Source organism: Suncus etruscus, chromosome 20 (genome assembly GCF_024139225.1).
Source record: "Suncus etruscus isolate mSunEtr1 chromosome 20, mSunEtr1.pri.cur, whole genome shotgun sequence".
Lineage (NCBI taxonomy): Eukaryota > Metazoa > Chordata > Mammalia > Eulipotyphla > Soricidae > Suncus > Suncus etruscus.
In genome coordinates, this window is record NC_064867.1 from 32,374,546 (window position 1) to 32,394,227 (window position 19,682).

The 19,682-nt window shown below is 40.9% G+C and overlaps 1 protein-coding gene and 1 non-coding gene across 2 annotated transcripts in view; one reads left to right on the plus strand and one right to left on the minus strand.

The window, feature by feature from the left end:
- The window catches only part of TMCC1 (transmembrane and coiled-coil domain family 1), a 129,525-nt gene that overhangs the window by 33,428 nt on the left and 76,415 nt on the right, over positions 1–19,682 (plus strand). The gene's annotated exons all lie outside the window — the stretch shown is intronic.
- On the minus strand, positions 10,723–10,829 carry LOC125998328 (U6 spliceosomal RNA). The gene has a single exon (XR_007491918.1). It is a non-coding gene; the product is annotated as a U6 spliceosomal RNA (small nuclear RNA).

The window sequence follows — 19,682 nt, forward strand, 5'->3', positions numbered from 1 at the left end:
GTGAGTTGTAGGCTCATAAACTTGTATCTTTTCATATGTGTATATATACTATTTTTAACCCAACCCATACAGAACATTAATTTTTAATCTTATCTCTGGTGTGAAATATAAATAATGGACAAAATAAGAGTAAAAGAAAAATTTCCCTACAATGAACTAAAAATATTTAGAAAGCATAACTTTAAAACTATATTCTTACTTGATAAACCAGTAAGGAAAATACATTGGGAACTGGTGCTGGTATGCTAGTGATAATCTCCCTCCCCCCCCCCCCCAATACCTATGGTGGAAAGCAGAAACCAAGACTGCTCAGTAACTGATCTTTAACTCTTGTAGGCAAGAAGGTACAAGAATTCTTAATATAGGATCTGTAGTTGAGCAAGGGGAATCCATGTATCATTTGGAACTGCATCAAAAAGACTGTGATGTTCATTCATGCATTTTGTGTGTGCTGCTTCAGTGACTGAGTTCATAACTTTAAACAAGACTTGCAAAGTATGCACAATCCAGAGAGGATTAAGAACCCCATGAATAGGTTTTGTGTGCTTTTCACAAAGTTACAATGATAGGGATATTTGGTCTCAGGCTACTGAAAATGGCATTATTTGGGTGCCTGAAGTAATAAGAGAATGATTGCAGAGCTGTTGATTAATTTACAGGTTATATAGTTTTACCTTCCCTGCTAATATTTTGAAGCCTTTGATCCTGTACTATTTTCATACAAAGAGCTGCTAGACTATTCACAGTAGATCAAATTTAGGGATTCTCATTTTCTCCCTAACAGGTCAAAGGAGGATCTATTCAGGTTTTTGTCTTTTCTTTCTTCCCACCTGGCAGCACTCAGGAGATTACTCCTGGCTCTGTGCTAAGAAATCGCTCCTGGCAGGCTCAGGAGAACTATATGGGATGCCAGGGATCAAACCCAGGTTTGTCCCAGGTCAGCTGTGTGCAAGGCAAACACCCTATCACTGTGCTATCACTCCAGGCTCAGGTTTTTATCTTATTAAGGACTAAATTGCAGTTATGCACTAAATTTTTGTTTCACTTTTTGTTTGTTTTGGGGCAGGTGCTCAGGGCTTACTTTTGACTCTGTGCTGAGGGATCATTCCTGGCTGTTCTCAGGGAACCAATATAATATGGGTGCTGGGAATTGAAACCAGGGTTGGCAATGTGCAAGGCAAGCACTTAACCTCATGCACTATCATCTAGCTCCATCATGCGATTTTTTTGTTTTGTTTTGTTTTGTTTTGAGGTCACACCTGGCAGTGCTCAGGGGTTACTCCTGGCTCTACGCTCAGAAATCGCTCCTGGCAGGCTCGGGGGACTATATGGGATGCTGGGATTTGAATCACCATGCTTCTGCATGCAAGGCAAATGCCCTACCCTCATGTTATCTCTCCAGCCCCCATCAAGCGATTTTTTTTTTTTTTTTTTTTTTTTTTGGTTTTTGGGCCACACCCGGTGACGCTCAGGGGTTACTCCTGGCTATGTGCTCAGAAGTCGCTCCTGGCTTGGGGGACCATATGGGACGCCGGGGGATCGAACCGCGGTCCTGTCCAAGGCTAGCGCAGGTAAGGCAGGCACCTTACCTCTTGCGCCACCGCCCGGCCCCATTCTTTTTTTTTTTTTTTTTTTTTTTTTTTTTTTGGCCATCAAGCGATTTTTAACAGATTTTGTCATACTAAACAATCGTAATGTTATCTTTGCCTTAAGCGGCAGGAAAAGTTTATCCTAGAGTGAACATCATCCCTTTAATTTGAAAGTGCTTTTATATTTTTCGGGAGTGTTTAGATACCTTGCTCAGTTTATTATTGACACTTGATGTTAACCTGGGTCTGTAGACTTTTTTCCTTCCTACATTTCTTGAGAAACCATGATTTAGTAAAGTGCCCTTAAGGATAGCTTTATGCGCTTTGTTCCATACAGCACACCCACCACCAGAGTGCCCGCTTCCCTGTATGACTATCCCAGGCACCTTTCTCTTCCTTCACACTCCAAACTCAGATAAACTCATCTCTAGAGTGGATCTATGGACTTTGACCACCTATTCCTAATGCTTTTTCTCTTCCCCTTTTTTTCATAAGGGAAAGGATTAGAAAGATCTTATAGCAATATATATGATTGTAGTTTCTTTAATCACCTATTTATGCTTAAGTCTTTAAGAAGTGTTTTTATTTTATTTTGACATTTTTTCAAAAAGTTTAATGTTTTTATTTAAATGGCAGGTTTTCATTAAATTCTTCCTGCATTCTGAAGGGAAGTTCAGAGTACTTGATTTCATTGTGTGTAGAAAAAAAGTAATGAAGAGATACTTACTAGTGCCCATACCAATACTTAGACTGTGTCAGTCTACTTCTCAATTCGAATTAAATTTCAGTAAGTTAGTTTAAATATTAGATTTGTTATATACTCGAGTATCAGATATGAAAGAATCTTCCATTTCAGCTATAGTCATTAAGTTACAAGGTTATTAGAATTTCACAAAAGGTGAAATATTTGCAATTCCTTTTCATTTAATTAGTAATTTCATTTTTATAGTAATTGGGGCCACAGTGATTGTACCAGTGGTTAGCGTGCTTGCCTTGCATTCAGCCAGCCCAGGTTCAATCTCCCATATTCCATTTAGTCCCCTGAGCCCACCAGGAATGATCCTTGAGTACAGAGTCAGGAATAAGCCTTGAGTAGTACCACCGGCTGTGGCCCAAAAAGAAAAACAAGATTTTTATAATAACTTTATGTACATTTTGGTTCAGTAACTTTTTTGGTACCATGGCATCCTATAAGTTGTTTGAACTTGGAACGCCCTCTCTACTCATACCAAAATGTTATGAAATATGTGTTAATATTTTAGGTGAAGTTTTGAGAACTGTATGTTGTATTAGGTGATAATTGAAAACCAGTAGTGTGTGATACAGGCATAGATGAAAATGACTGCATTAAAACCTGTCTTCTCAGGGCTGGAGTGATAGCACAGTGGTAGGGCATTTGCCTTGCACACAGACAATCTTGGACACACCTGGGTTTAATCCCCAGCATCTCATATGATACCCTGAGCCTGCCAGGAGTGATTTCTGAGTGCAGAGCCAGGAATAACCCCTGAGTGCCATCAGGTGTGGCCCCCAAATTTAAAAAAAAAAAATGTCTTCTCAGGGCTAGAGAGATAGCATGGAAGTAAAGCATTTGCCTTGCATGCAGAAGGACGGTGGTTTGAATCCTGACATCCAATATGTTCCCCGAGCCTGCCAGGAGGGATTTCTGAGCTTAGAGCCAGGGGTAATCCCTGAGTGCTGCCGAGTGTGACCCAAAAAACAAAACAAAAAAAATCTTCTCAAATTACTTCATTTTTTCTTATTCAAAAATAAAAAAAAATTCTAATACTCTGGTTTGAGTATAACAATATTGTAGTTTTAGAGAGATTACTAATGTCTTGCTTATCTGAACAGTCAAGATATTAATACATATTTTAAAGAATACTTGAGATAACTGTGACTTAGAGATATGGAATTTATGTGGATTTTTAACAGTGACTGCACATAGTAGGCTTTTCTGACAAAGGCTCTAAATGTAACATAAGATGTAATCACTCTTACAAAGAAATTAGAATTAGCTGGAACAGGATAAAAGTACACATAGCCACAATTTCTATCCTGGTCAGTTATTAAATTCATTCTGAAGTAAAGACAGTGTCAGGGCTGGAGCGGGTAGGGCCTTGTGTGCATCTGACCCAGGTTAATCCCCAGCATCCCATTTGGTCCCCTGACGACTGCCAAGTGTAATCCCTGAATGCAGAACGGAGTAAACCTTGAGCATACCTAGAAGTGAACCCAAAGAGAAAAAATAAAGAATTTAGAGGGGTACATGCTCCATTAGAATAGAAAAGCTAAGGGGCCAGAGCGATAGCAGCAGCGGGTAGGGCCTTTGCATTGCATGAGGCTGACCCGAGTGTGGTCCTCCCTGGTATCCCATATGGTCTCCTGAGCCTGCTAGGAATAACTCCTGAACGCCACTGGGTGTGGCCTCCAAAACCAAATAATAACACATAATCCAAATCTAAATGAATAAACCAAATAAATAAAATAAAATAGGAAAACTTTTGAGTAAAGTTAGAGGGAGAAAGATCAACACAAAAATGATCCCTCTCAGATGTGGGATATAAAAGTACATAAAGTTAGAATAATGAATATCCAAAGACAATGAAAACAAAGAACATGAACTTGTTTCAGTAGGAACCTTGCCTCTTGAGGGGGTTGCGAGCAATGTCTATAGTGGAGGAAGGAGGGAAGGTTGCAACCGGCAGGAGGGATGGTGCCAAAGGTGCTATAGACTTATGTATATATGTGTGTGTGTGTATGTGTGTATGTATGTATGTATGTATGTATGTATGTATGTATGTATGTATATACACCTATTGTAGAAGCAGACTGGTAAGCAAGTGGGGTAAAGGGGACATAGAAGAAAGTGGACACCAGTGAAGGGGCTGGTGAAATATACAGTGAAATATTTTATGCTTGAAATCCAATCATAAATAACGTAATTTTATGGTGACTAAGTAAAATAGAAAAGCTTTATTAAAATAAACCTTTGGTGCTCGCTTCAGCAGCACATATACTAAAATAAACCTTTGTCCTTACATAGTTGTTTGAAAGCAGAAGCAAATCAGAACAAAGACTGGCAAGTGATAGCAAGCGCTTTCCCCCCTAGAAACTCTTCTCACAGTTCTCATTTTCATCGCCGTCCTTCATCCGAACTGTTCTTTTTATTGCTTTTATGTGGATTTTTAAAAATTGCATTAGGTAGTAATGAGAGAGGGCACTTAAACTCCAGAGGCAGTTTTGAGCGAAGTTTGTCTCACTGAGAGTTATGCCTCCGCACCTGCCATTCTTTTTCCCTGTCCTTTCCTCGGTGAAGAAGAAAGGCTCAGCTAAAGACCACAGCCTGGAGGAGCTCAGCTAGGAAGAATTTCTTGTTCCTGTAGAGTTGGTATAGCCAGGGGCTTTTGGAAAACCACCTCTTCTTTCCGAACTGTCTGCCCACAGGTTCTCTGATACCGAGGTTGAGAAGAGGGCGTTGCTCTCCACAGGTGACCCCCCCCCCCCCCAGGGATCCGAGGCTGGGGAGATAGTTCCCTTGTCTGCTTTCTACTCCCGCAGATGCTTTCTAGCTCCCATGTGCTTGCCACTCCTTCGCGCGCCCCACCCCCTGCCCCAGTCTCAGGTGGCACCACGGCGGCATCCCCGGCTAATGATTTGGTGGAAAGGGAAGGGGTGGTCCTTCTGTCTAGACCCCTCACGGCTGACTCACAGGAAGTGCAGGCAGAGCTTGGCACCGGGCTAGCTAGCAGCTTCAGGATTCTGCCCCTCCCTGCCTCCCTCAGCCTGGGGGCCCTCCCTCTCCGCTCTCCCGACGTAGGCTTTGCAGTATCTCGGGTAGAACAATGAAGTGGTTCCAAGTTTGCTAAGACTCCCAGGAAAATTCTTTGGACTTCTATGACAGTCTTCAAAATGTTGTGCCACGGACTTCCCCAAGAAGCGGTTCTTTAAAAAAAAAAAATCCCTTCCCTTCGTGGATCGCTTTGTCTGAAGATCACTCAGGGTGACCATGGTCCAGCGCTTTAGCCTCAGGAGGCAGCTATCCAAGGTGGGTAGCTTGGGCAGCTTTGGGGTTTTGTTTCGGGAAAACTTGCACCAGCTTCGGCATGGTTTCCTTTTTCTCGAAAACTGTTCTGTCAAGCCTGCCTCCCTTCAGTACCGAAGGGTTGGGGGAGGAAAGGAACGCTGCCTTTTGTTCTTTCCTCTGACAGACACAAAGGTTTAAGGCTGATTGCACCAGCAGTCCCCGATTCTCTTCCCTTCCTTTCCCGTAAAACTAGACCTGTCATTTGAATTTGAAGGAAGCTTGGTCTTGCTTCTCATGTAAAATTTCTATAGGGTGTGTGTCAAAGAGAGAGAGAATAGTGGATTAAAAGTACATATTATTTAGTAATTAATCTAGCAGCTTGTAAACCGAAATGAGAAAGCCTTATAGGTCTGTGCAGTCTGTGGTGTTAGTAGACTACATCAGTAGTTCAGTAAGTAAGACCCACATTGTTAACACGTAAATGTTAACGGTGTTAACATTTTAAAATGTTCAAATGAGTGGTTGCATTAAGAAACTCGCATACTTGATGAAGGAGTGTGTGAGCATCATTTGCTGGGCTGCTCACAATCCATGTTTATAGTATTCAGCTTTAAAAGCAGGTTTGTCTGTGGAGCTTGGGGTAATATTTTTTAACTTAATTTAATTTTAATTTTAAATCTTAAAAAGGCAAAACATTTCTGAAGAAGTGCTGCTGATGTTTTGAATCAGTCCCAGCTGATGCTTAGACCTCCTCCTTTAAAACCTGTCACTGCTGAGTTCTTTTTAGCCAGTGTGGAAACTAGTTTGGAAAGAGGTGTGCTCAAAGTTGAGATTTATTTCCCAAAATCTTTCTGTTCTTTAATAACCTCTATTTTTAGAATGTAGCAGTTGTTGTCTAAATTATGTCAAAATCCATCCCCTGTGGACAGAATTTTTAGCAAATAGAAAATCAGTAGTGTTTCTTTATTTCCTTCCTTGGTAGAATTGCTAAATTTTGAAATGTGTCTATCATGTGAAGGAACAGCCGTCTCACACAGGTGAATTAGTGTAGAATATGCATTCAGGCAAAAATGAGTAAAGCCGATATCTTCATCCTTATGTCAAATTTTTTTATCTCTCTCTCTTTTTTTTTCACCAAAGCGATTCAGAGACCTTTTAGGAGTTTTAAAATACATTCTGTTGACTTTCCTTTTTTCTTTTCCAGATTTTTCGATATGGATGGGGTCTCTAGGAACCCTTTATATTTCTCCTAAACATAAAAGTAATTTTTTTTGTTCTTTAGCAAATTCTAGTGTGTATCTTAAAATATGTAGACATTTCAAAAGCATAGTTGTATATGTTTCTCAGAGCAGTAGAATTTCTGTTTAAGAGCGTTTAAATTAGGAGTCAAAGAGATAAATAGTACAGTGGATGGAGCTTTTGCCTTGCTCACAGCCAAACTGAGTTTGATCCCTGGTCCTTCACAAGCCTGCCAGGAGTGATCTGATTGCAGAGCCAGGAGTCACCCTGGGTTACCCTAAGTCTGGACACCCTCCTTCCCCAAAATTCCCACTTAAAAAAAAAATCTCTGTAATAGAAATAAAAGGTAATTATATATTTTAAAACCACCCATAATATTATATCAAACACTTTTCTCCCGCTTCCCTCCCTTTCTTCATATTAAATACTTTTTTTTTTTTTTTTTTTTTTTGTGGTTTTTGGGTCACACCCGGCAGTGCTCAGGGGTTATTCCTGGCTCCAGGCTCAGAAGTTGCTCCTGGCAGGCACGGGAGGACCATATATGGGACGCCGGGATTCGAACCGATGACCTCCTGCATGAGAGGCAAACGCCTTACCTCCATGCTATCTCTCCGGCCCCATATTAAATACTTTTTAATAGATTTTTCTTTCTTTATTTTCTTTTTCTCTTCTTTTATTTTTGGATTTTGGGCTGTATCTGGCAGCTGTAATTAAGGGGTCATTCCTGGGTGTGCTTGAGGGACCATATTTGTTACTAGGGATCAAATCTAGCTTGACTGTATGGCAGGCAGATGCCTTACCCATTGTACTAACTCTCTAGACCTAATTTCTTCTTTTGTTTTTGGGCCACACCTGGCTGTATTCAAGTCTTCCTCCTACCTCTGTGCTCAGGGATTACTCCTGACAGGCTCAGGACCATATACGGTGCTGGGATTCAAACCCAGGTCAGCATGTACAAGGCAAGTACTTTATGGATTGCACAAGAAATCTCTGTGGCATTTTATTTTGTCACATCAATTTTTTCCCTCTATGCTAGGGATTAAACCCAGGTCTCATGCATGCAAGGCATATGTTTTAAAAATAAGCAATAGCCTTGGTGCCTACCAAATACTCCTTTAAGAAATTGATCATTGGGGCCGGGCGGTGGCGCTGGAGGTAAGGTGCCTGCCTTGCCTGCGCTAGCCTAGGACGGACCGCGGTTCGATCCCCCGGCGTCCCATATGGTCCCCCAAGCCAGGAGCGACTTCTGAGCGCATAGCCAGGAGTAACCCCTGAGCGTCACCGGGTGTGGCCCAAAAACCAAAAAAAAAAAAAAAAAGAAATTGATCATTAATTTTGTCTTAGTGCTAAAAATTTGGTGTTTAAGGAAAATTAGTCTTAAAGCCGGTGCATTTAAAATCCAAAGATAGCATTTTAATATAAACTTAATAGCTTTCCATTTACTATGTCATAATATTATAATTGATACACTATAATTAATATTATGTAATTATAATACAGTCCAAATGTATTTGTCACTGATATTGCATAAACCTTTACTGACTATAACTAAAGACAAGTCATTTGACCTCTGTGAAGTGTTTTTCCTAATCTGAAATGTAGTATCTAGAATCCCTTAGAAATATAAAATTATAGGGGCTTGGAGATAGTACAGTGACTACACCAGCATATAACCTGCATGGTTTTGATCCATGGCACCTCGTGACCTTCAGATCATTGCAGGGTGTTGTCCTGGAAGTCCCAAAGTACCACTGTAGTGGTCCTGGTAGTCTCTGCCACTGCAAGTCAGAACAGCACTGCATCCTCAGATCCTAATTTACAGCCTTATTGGCTTGTGTATCACCAGCAGTGACCACTGAGTACTTTGAGCATCATCTTGGAGGCCTTGCTTCCTCCTACTTACCAATATAAAATTATAAAATGATACCTTGTGTGTGAGCAGATTTAATTCTTTTATGTATGTATGTATGTATGTATGTATGTATGTATGTATGTATGTATGTATGTATGTATGTATCTTTTTGTGCCACACCTGGAGGTGCTCAGGGCTTATTTCTGGCTCTGCATTTAGGGGTCACTTCTGTCAGGGCTTAGGGAATTGTATGGTGCCAGAGACGGAACCCAGGTCTGATATGTGCGAGAAAACTGCCTTACTTGCTGTACTATCTCTCTAACCCATCTGGTTTAATAGTCAGATAAATGGCTTACATTGCAAGCACTAGAGGAAATAGCCTAAATTATATACCAAGAGACCTAATTTTTATACAGTTGTGAGTAATAACTATAATATTAATAGATTTATTTGATAAGATATTCATTTATCATATATTATATGTTATTATAAAGTGAACATTAGGGGGGCTGGGCGGTGGCGCTAGAGGTAAGGTGCCTGCCTTGCCTGCGCTAGCCTTGGATGGACCACGGTTCGATCCCCCGGTTTCCCATATGGTCCCCAAAGCCAGGAGCGACTTCTGAGCACATAGCCAGGAGTAACCCCTGAGCGTCACCGGGTGTGGCCCAAAAACCAGTATTCCATATGGTCCCCCTGAGCACTGCCAGGTGTGACCCCAAAACAAAACAAAACAAAAGAATATAAAATTTCATTGAGCATTACATTTTATTGTTGAATAGAAATCTTGGTGTTAACTTTGTGGGGCAAGAGGGGAATTTTCCAAGCAATGCCCAGGGGACCCATAAGTCTCTCCTCTCAGTTCAGCACTGAAGTTCATTGGTCTGACCCAAAGATACCATGCTTCTTGGCCCTTAGATTACCCACCCACTTTTCCTCCAAATACTATGTCCAGCCCTTTGATGTTTAACTTTTAGAAATGAATTTATCATTTCCCTGCATGTAACTAGCAACAACAAACCAATTATCTTTGCCTAGTTTATAGTTCACCTCTTTTATGAATAATAACAAGAAAAATCAAGGTTAGAACTAGGTTGATTTTTTTATTAAAGACTCAAGGCGTTTATTGTTGGGAGTGATGAGTGGTGCTTGGGTTTGTAAGATTCCACTGAATGCATGTGGCTCTAAGAAGTTTACTAGGAAATAGGGCACTTGCAAAGAAAAGGCAAATAAGAGATCCAGAGTTAAAAACCAAACTTTTTATCAGGGAGAGTTTCTTATTGTTCAAATGGTACCTACATTCTGTTGATGACTTTCGCAAGTTAACATCTGGACCTTGTCTCAACTGATTGGAAACCTGCTGTGATATCCTGGAGTCTAAAGCACTGTGCCTTATCTACTCCGTGTGATTTCCTGAGATATTTATGGCTGTGTCTCCTAGCTCCCTATATTTTGACTTACGCTTGGGAACCAGAAAAAAAGCTGCTCTACACCGTTTTTTTCTTTTTCTTAAAACCCTTTATCTTAAATAATATCTTTATTTAAGCACCGTGATGGCAAACATGTTTGTAGTTGGGTTTCAGTCATAAAAAAAATGAATACCCCCTTCACCAGTGCAACATTCCCACCACCAGTGCACTCATTCCCCTCCTCCCCCACACCTGCTTATATTTAAGACAGGAATACTACTTATCTCACTCACTACCATTGTCATGATAGTTGCTAGTGTAGTTATTTCTCTAACTGCACTCACCACTCTTTGTGGTAAGATCGATATTGTGGCCGGTCCTTCCAGCCCTCATCTCTGTTGTCTCCGGGTATTATTACAATAATGTCTTTTGTTTATCTTAAATCCCATAGATGAGTGAGACTATTCTGTGTCTCTCTCTCTCTCTTCCTCTGACTTATTTCACTCAGCATAATAGTTTCCATGTCCATCCATGTATAGGAAAACTTTTAACTTCATTTTTCCTGACAACTGCATAGTATTCCATTGTGTATATGTTTTGTTTCGTTTTTTAAATATGAAACACTTCACGAATTTGTGTATCAGCCTTGTGCAGGGGCCATGCTAATCTTCTCTGTGTCATTCCAATTTTACTATATGTGCTGCCGAAGCGAGCACTGTGTATATGCTTTTAACTTTGTCACTACGTAGCCCACACCCCCACCTTCACCCGCCCAAAAATACACTCATGTTTTTACACAAGGTTTGGGCGTTTTTTTAAGACCTATATTTATTTGCTTTGGGACTACACTTGATGGTTCCCACAGCTTACTCAGGGATGTCTCCTGGCAGTACCAGGGCAGGAGCAGAGATCAAATATGGTGCCAGAGATCAAATTGGAGCTTGTTGCATGTAGAGCAAGTACCTTTCCCCACTGTACTCTTTTAACCTTTTGTTTGCTTGAGGGCCATATCCAGTGTGCTCAGAGGTTTACTCCTGGCTCTGTGCTTAGGGAACCATGCTAAGTGCTGGGGTTCAAACCTGAGTCAGTCACTTGCAAGGCAAGCACCCTACCTATTTTACTATCACTCCAGCCCCTATTTTGGCTTTTTGATTTTAGTTAAATTCAACAAACAACAGAAATATCTACTGTTTTGGTGGTAAATTTTACATTCCTTGAGCAACTTAAAATTTTTTTAAAGTAAAAGTATGAAAAAACACAAATCTGAGTTATATTAAATTGTATCAAAATTTATGCTATCAGGGCCCTGAGTGCATAAAGAGGTCTCAGAACCTTAAGCAAGGAGAACTTGAAAATCTTTGAAATATTGATGGGCAGAGCCAGGGAGAGGAGACAAAGGACTCAAACATTATTGTTTCTTCTTTGCAACATCCCATAGCATCAAGTGGTTCATACTGTTTATTTAATGAACATTGTAGAGAGAGTTAGTGTCCAACATGATCCATGAAAATAAGTTTTCCAGCAGAATATGTATTGAAAAAGAAAATGTATAAAAAGAAATTTGTTTGATAAACCGAGTCTAAAGGAAAGCCTTTAGATATCAGGAGAGTGATTTCAGACTGGTTTGGTTATAAAGACCAGAGTGATAGTACGGAAGGCAGGGCACTTGCTTTGCGTGCCGCCAACCAAGGTGTAATCCCTGGCACCGTGCTTAGTGCTCCAACCCCTTGTAAGAGTAAATCCCTGAGTGCAGAGCCAGGTGTGATCCCTGAACACTGCTGGATTTGTGTCCCCATTCAAAGGGAAATTTTTTTTTTTTAAAAGAAAGGTTTGGTTAGTAGGTTAGTCTATGTTTGTTTTATTTTTTTTGTTTGTTTGTTTTGTTTTGGGTTCCATCTGATGATAATTAGGGCTAGTCCCAGCACTGTGCTAGGGGTTACTTTTGATAGTACTCAAAAGACCGTACAATGCCTGGTTTCCTTCATGTAGAGCATGTGCTCAGCCTCTGAGGCCCCCTCTCTCTGTCTCTGAAAGCCCATTTTCTTGAAAAGAAGAAAACCATTGTGTAAAAGTGCACTAAGAGGTTTTATGTAAGGTTGCAGCTGCTTCAATAAACCTTGTTACAGGGAGCGGAAATACATTTGTGTCTGAATGTATGTCCAATGTATCAGAGACTAGCCACATGTGGCTGTTGGCACATGAATTATCGCTCTTGTGACTGTAGAGCTGAATTTAAAATATAATTAATCTAAGTCGCCACCTATAGTTAGTGTTTGCTGTATTTACAAGTCCAAGAAAATTGGATGAGTTGGAGAAATAGTACACTGGGTATGGCACTTGCCTTGCATGCGACTAACTTGGGTTTGATTCCTGTATGTGGTTCCCTGAGCAGTGCCAGGAGTGATTACTGAGCACAGTTGAGTGTACCCCCTTCCCCCAAAACCAAAACTCTATATGGCTTGAAAGACTAGGACTGACGGAACAGGTTTTTAAAAATACGTATATGCAGGCCGGAGAGATAGCATGGAGGTAAGGTATTTCCCTTTCATGCAGAAGGATGGTGGTTCAAATCCCGGCATCCCATATCGTTCCCTGTGCCTGCCAGGGGCGATTTCTGAGCATAGAGCCAGGAGTAACCCCTGAGCGATGCCGGGTGTGACACCCCCCCCCCCAAATTACATATATGCAGGGGCTAGAGCGATAACTAAGCAGTAGGGTGTTTGCCTTGCATGCAGCTGACCTAGGACACACCTCGGTTCAGTCCCCAGCATCCCATATGGTCCCCCAAAGCCAGGTTACTCAGGAGTAACCCCTGAGTGTCACTGGGTGTGGCCCCCAAACAACAGCAATAACAACAAATAAATATTTATTTGGTTAAAAGTGACACTATGGGGCCCGGAGAGATAGCACAGTGGTGTTTGCCTTGCAAGCAGCCGATCCAGAATCAAAGGTGGTTGGTTTGAATCCCGGTGTCCCATATGGTCCCCCGTGCCTGCCAGGAGCTATATTTCTGAGCAGACAGCCAGGAGTAACCCCTGAGCAATGCCGGTTGTGACCCAAAAACCAAAAAAAAAAAAAAAAAAGTGACACTATGGAACCTCACAGTACAGAGGTAGGGTGAATTTGTGTAGCTGAACTCAATTTGATGCTAAACATCATTTGACCTCCCTCCCCCAAGAATCACTGCACAGCCCATTGTGGGAGACTCTGCCAAGGTGACCTATCAGGCTCAAGCTGCACTACATCCCAGATCATCACCTTGAACTGCTGGCCACTTAGCGGAGAATCTCCAGGAGGGTTCTTGCCCCCACCTCCCCAGGCCTCCTGCATACCACTTGGGAAGCAAACAACAAACAAAAAAGTCACATTTGAGAGATTATTTTTAGTGCCAACCTGGAACTAGTGGTGAATGTTATGAAAGACCCAGAACATTGCCTTATGGGACTTAAGGAAAATGTAACTCCTTTAATCTTTTTGTTTGTTTTTGGTCCACACTCAGAGATGCTCAGGGATTACTCCTGGCTCTACACTCAAGAATTACTCTTGGCAGGACTCTGAGGACCATTTGAGATGCTGGAAATTGAACCTAGATTGAACCCGGATCAGTTGTGTGCAAGGAAATCACCCTATCCACTGGACTATATCGCCCTGGTCCTCCTGTCTTTTAACGTTTTAGAAATATGCTCTCCCTGGGAAGAAAAATATCCACAGAGGCAAGCAGGGGACACTGGTAGCAGGAAATGTCTACTGGTGAGAGGTTGTTAATTGTATGACTAAACTCAGTCATGAACAACTTAGTGACTGTAAATAATTGAAAGTAACAGTGACTCAATTAAAAATTTTATTTACTGAGGCCAGAGAGATAGCATGGAGGTAAGGAGTTTGCCTTGCATGCAGAAGGACGGTGGTTCGAATCCAGGCATCCCATATGGTTCCCCTGGCCTGCCAGGGGCGATTTCTGAGCATAGAGCCAGAAGTAACCTCTGAGCCGGGTGTGACCCCCCCCACAAAAAAAAAACCCTTTTATTTATTAAAAAATATTCTCTCCCCTTCTCCCACTTTCTTCATTGATATTTTAGCAGTGACCAGCAACTACGCATATGACTGTGGTGATTGCACATTTTAGCTCTAGTGCTTGCCTAGGGTTGTACATCAGGTTGTGGTGCTTACACACTAGGCCTTGGTGCTCACTGAGTTTGCCTGTCTTTGGTTGCCATGTTTGCGTGTGTGCTTGCCAAGACTTAGGCTTATCTTTAGTTGAGGCACACAAGTTATGGTTGTGTTTATCAGTGGTCACTGAGTATTGACACAATGCCAGGAATCACACTTCTTGACTGTAGCTCTTATATCTCCTTAATTGTGCTTGCAAAGTTTTACACCCCTCTTTGTGGTGCTCACAGACAACAGGCTCTCCTCCTAGAAATTGCTGCTGAGACCATGGACCGTTTAGCTGCCAATGAGCAAATAGTGGAGCTGGCAGGATTGTATGATGCATGTGAGACGTCTACAAGGAATTTGAGCTCGTGAATGAAGTACATGAAGGCTGAAGCACTAAGTCACTAGTTTCCAGAATGAGGAAAACTTCTTCAGCTTTTCACCTATTTGGAAAATAAATACAAAAATACTAGAATTCTTTTAATTTTGTAGTGATGCCTTAAAAGTAAATCTGGCAGGGAGTTCAAAACTGGAAATACATCTCAGTATTTCTGCTACTGTCTCACGTGAGAGCACATAATCACTTTTTTTTTTTTTTTTTTTTTGGTTTTTGGGCCACACACTCGGTGATGCTCAGGAGTTACTCCTGGCTGTGCACTCAGAAATCACTCCTGGCTCCGAGGACCATATGGGACACCAGGATCAGACAATTGGCTGCGTGCAAGGCAAACACCCTAGTGCTGTGCTATCCCTTTGGCCCCTACATAATCACTCTTAATTGATTTGATGTTTGGCAGTTACAATAATGTGTATCTGTCAGAAGCCATTGAGTTCTGAGTAAATTGGCACATTAAGTTACAATGATTCGTTGCTGAATTCTTAGAAGAAAAATACACCCATTGATTGGCTAAAATTGTAAGGACAGAGTTGGTAGGGATAGTCCCTGTTAAGACATAGCTGTTGTAGGAATTTTTGACCCACAACTGGCAGTGTTCAAGAGTTACTCATGGTTCTATAGTCAGGGATTACTCTGGCTAATGCTTGGAGGACCATATGGAGGGCCAGGGATTGAACCTGTGTTGGCCTCATACAAGGCAGGTGTCCTGCCACTGTACTATTGCTCTGGTACACAGTTATAGTAACAAAATTTTGTTCTTAGCGGTTCAGGAGTGCCACCACAATTGTTCTTGGTAGTATCTTCCCAAGCAGTGTTCTGGAACCATTCCTGGCAGTGCCTAAAGTTACAGACTTGATAAATATGGCATTCATTCTGGTGATACTGTTCTGTTCAGGAGCCATGAAGAAAACAACTCACAACAGTGCTCAGATGTAATGGAATTTTTATTTGGTGGTGGAGGCTCTACAGTGCTGTGCTCAGGTGGCCTGTGCTCCTTCCAGCAATTCTCAGTCCACTGGGCCTTCATTTCAATTTCAGGCCCAAGGATTCTGTCCTTCTCAGTCCCTGCAGTACCAGAGATTGCCTGGGCAACCCCTGAGGTGCTCAGGAGGGTAGTACTGTTTTTTTATTCTTATTTGTTTTTGCTTTTGCTTTTGAACTACGCCCAATGGTAGTCAGGGCCTAATCCTGGCTCAGCAGTTAAGTATCACTCCTGGTGGTGCTCAGGAGACCATATGGAGTGCCAGGGATTGAACCCATGTTAGCTGTGCAAGACAAGCACCCTACCCACTATGCCACCTCTGGTTCTCAGAGGATGGAGTAAGTTTTCTTTAAATGGAGACTGCTGCCTTGATAAAATAGTATACTTTCAGCACTTATGCTGTTCCACAAGTGTATCATATATTATAAAATTCCACTTATACTGAAGGCTAAATTATATCTTAGTTTGTTTTCATCAAACTAATAATCTTCTTATTCACACACTAGTGCAATTTTATAGTGATAAAATCGTGTTTAGGACTTCTCCTTTACTTACTACTCGCTTTTTATTCCGGCCTTAATGTTAAATGGAAGCTTTACTCTGTTCAAAATTTTGAGTTGGGGAACCATGGATGTTGCTCAGTGGTAGAGCATTTACCTTCCAAATTTGAGGATATGGTTTTATTTCCATTTTCCAGTTTGGCAAAAAATACGGGTTATTTTCTGTTTCAGACCCAGTCTATTAATACACTACTATCCAGACTTTCTTTCTGAGAATATTCAGAAACTAAATGCATCACTTTGCTTTTAGAACATTTCAGTTTAAAAGAATGTGTCTTGTTTACTTTTTTGCTTGCTAAGCATGTATGATTAGCAGAAGGCAAAAGCCCTGCTGCCCACATGGTCTGGACAAAAGAAATAGGAGTTTGTTAAGAGAAGAACAAAAGAGAAGCAAGAAAAATAATTTTCCTTTGGCCAGAAAATTGCTGGAGCCTTGATCACTAGAGTTCAGGCAACAATTAGAGGGAAATCAATGGTATGTAGTGTATGCTGGTAGGAAGGTGACATTTGGGTTGGTGGCTGGATTGCTTGGTATGCAAAATAAAAGAGTTCCTATAGTAAAACGTTCCTATTCATATTTTAATTTCATGTTCCCATTGGAATTTTAGTAAGAATTATTCTGACATTTTTTTCTCTAGTATATATGAGGATTCAGTTCTTTCAGCTTAGCTTTATTTTTTTTAAGTTTTTTTACTTTTACTTTGGTTTTATTTATTAAAACAGGCAAAAAAATTATTCTCATGGGAATAATCAAGTAATTAATAAAAGCATAAAATTTATTTGAACTGTGAATCTTGGGTTTTCTAACCAATCTAGTATTTTAAAAATTAAAGAAGTTTTTGTGTTTTTTTTCCCCCAAACTTCCATGTCTGTACTGAAACCAAAAAAGGTAATTTTTGGAGGAATGAAACTTGAGGTGGTATCCCTCAGTAGTTTAGAAAGGGACCAGAGTGATACTACAGTGGTTAGGACATTTGCCCTCCATAGTCCTTCGAACCCCACCAGGAGAGATCCCCGAAAACGGAGCCAGGAATAAGATCTGAGCATCACCAGATGTGACCCCAAAATAAAACAAAACAAAAATTTCAGATCTTTTCCTCTTTTGCATCTTTAGAATAGATATGGAGTGGTCCAAGAGTTCAAATGTAAAACTTTGTGATATCCTAATGTTAGTATAAGGAAAGAAACCCGCAAGGTCTGACCTACATGTGTCTTGAGATGATCAGATTCGGAAGAGATGTGGAAAATTTGGAAGAAAGAACAATTTGAAAGAATGTTACACTGGTGAAGGGGGGTATTCTTTGTGTGACTAAAACCCAACTACAATCATATTTGTAATCATGGTGTTTAACTAAAGACATTATTGGAAAAAAAAAAAAAGAAAGAACAGAATTCCTGACTTGTAAAATTTTACCCTCTTGTCTTCCTGACTCTAGCCAAAACTTCTACATTCATTACTGGTTACTTGTCTTTTCTTCCTTTTTGGACTGTGAACCTTGTGAGATCAGAGCCATGTTTTATTCTCTGTTAATTGTCCCAGTAAATGTAGGCATGAGTTGGGATTCTACCCTGCTGACAAGCCTCAAGCAGGTCACACTTAAGCACTTGATGATTGCTTTCTAGAGAATTAAAGAACAAGTAATAATCTCTCAGAGGTAGAAGAAATTTTAGAGATAATCCAGCTCCTTATGTTACAGATGAAGGAACCCTACTTGCCTGGCTTTCCTGAATGTGTAAATAAAAATGCTTCAACTAAAGCCAGGAGAATAGTCTAGGTTAGCACTGCCCTTGTATATATCAACCCTAGGTTCCAAAACCTGACATCACAGAAAAGAAATACTTTTAATAAGTAGTAGTGCTCTTTTCTTATCCTAATTTTCTCTTGTGAGATAGATTCATTTTATTTGAGACTATAGGTACTATTAAACCAAATACATTATTTTCTTGGAAACTTAGCCTTCAAATATTATCTGTTCAAAAAGGAAGGAGTGAAAGGAGGACAGATACTAGATGAATTCATTCATTATCAGTCTTACTTCTGCATCCCAGGACCTAATGAAATTTTGTTGACATCCTGGTTTCCAGTAGAGATACTCTAACTCAGGGGTCTCAAACTCAATTTACCTGGGGGCCGCAGGAGGCTAAGTCAGGGTGAGGCAGGGCCGAATAAGGGATTTCGCTTACCGAATATTCACAATAAAAAATAGCATTAGTAAGAAAAAAAATCGAAAAAAATCACATTAAACATTTGCCTACCCCGAACAGAACTGCTCGGGGTATGCGAGTGTTTAATGCGGTTTTTTTCTTACTAATGCGATTTTTATTGCCATTATTCAGTAAGCGAATAATCTCGAATACTGTGATATTTGAAGGCTGGCCATGGGCCACAACATGTTGTATGGAGGGCCACGAGTTTGAGACCCCTGCTCTAACTCTTGTCTAGTTATTTCTTCCACTGTCCAGGGTTGACTGGAAGGTGCTTCTCTCTCTGGTGATAATTACTAAATTACAAAAATTGTAGTTTGGGAGCCAGAGAGATAGCATGGATGTAGGGCGTTTGCCTTGCGGAAGATTTGTTTGCAGAAGGACAGTGGTTTGAATCCTGGCATCCCATATGGTCCCCCGAGCCTGCCAGGAGTGATTTCTGAGCGTAGAGCCAGGAATAACCCTGAGCCAAAAACCAAAAAAGAAAAAAATGTAGTTTTAGTGGCTAGAGAGATAGTACAGTGGGTAAGTTACTTGCCTTACACGCAGCCATGCCAGATCCCCATATACACACTGCTAGATGGTTCATTTAAAAAATAAAGGTGAGGGGCCGAAGCGATAGCACAGCGGTAGGGCTTTTTGCTTTGCATGCAGCTGACCTGGGCCAGACCTGGGTTTGATCCCCAGCATCCCCTAAAGTCCCCTGAGCCTGCCGGGAGTTATTTCTGAGCACAGAGCCAAGAGTAACACGTGAGTGTGTGACCCAAAAACCAAAAAGAAAAAAGAAAAAAAAAGAATAGGTGAGCAGTTTGCTGTCTCATCCTATAGAAGTCTTCTTTGTGTTTTAATTCCAGTGGTATCTGTGAAGAATAAGTGTGGCTAATGCCAAGCATTTATCTTACTAAGTTCTGAATATAATTCATGAAATATGATTAATGAAGTACAATTACATTTTACAACCAGTTGCTTTTCAGTATTTTGTTGCACATATTGAAATCATTCAGAATACAGATACCAAAACCCAAAAAAAAAAAAAAAAAAACGCCAAGGGCCCAGAGAGATAGCACAGCAGCGTTTGCCTTGCAAGCAGCCGATCCAGGGCCAACGGTGATTGGTTCGAATCCCGGTGTCCCATAGGGTCCCCCGTGCCTGCCAGGACACAACTTTCCCATTTAATTTTCTTTGCTGCAGAAGAAAAAGTAAGGAAGGAAGATGTAACCAAAAAAGCTAACTGGTCAGGTACAGAATTGATGTGATGAGGCAATATAAG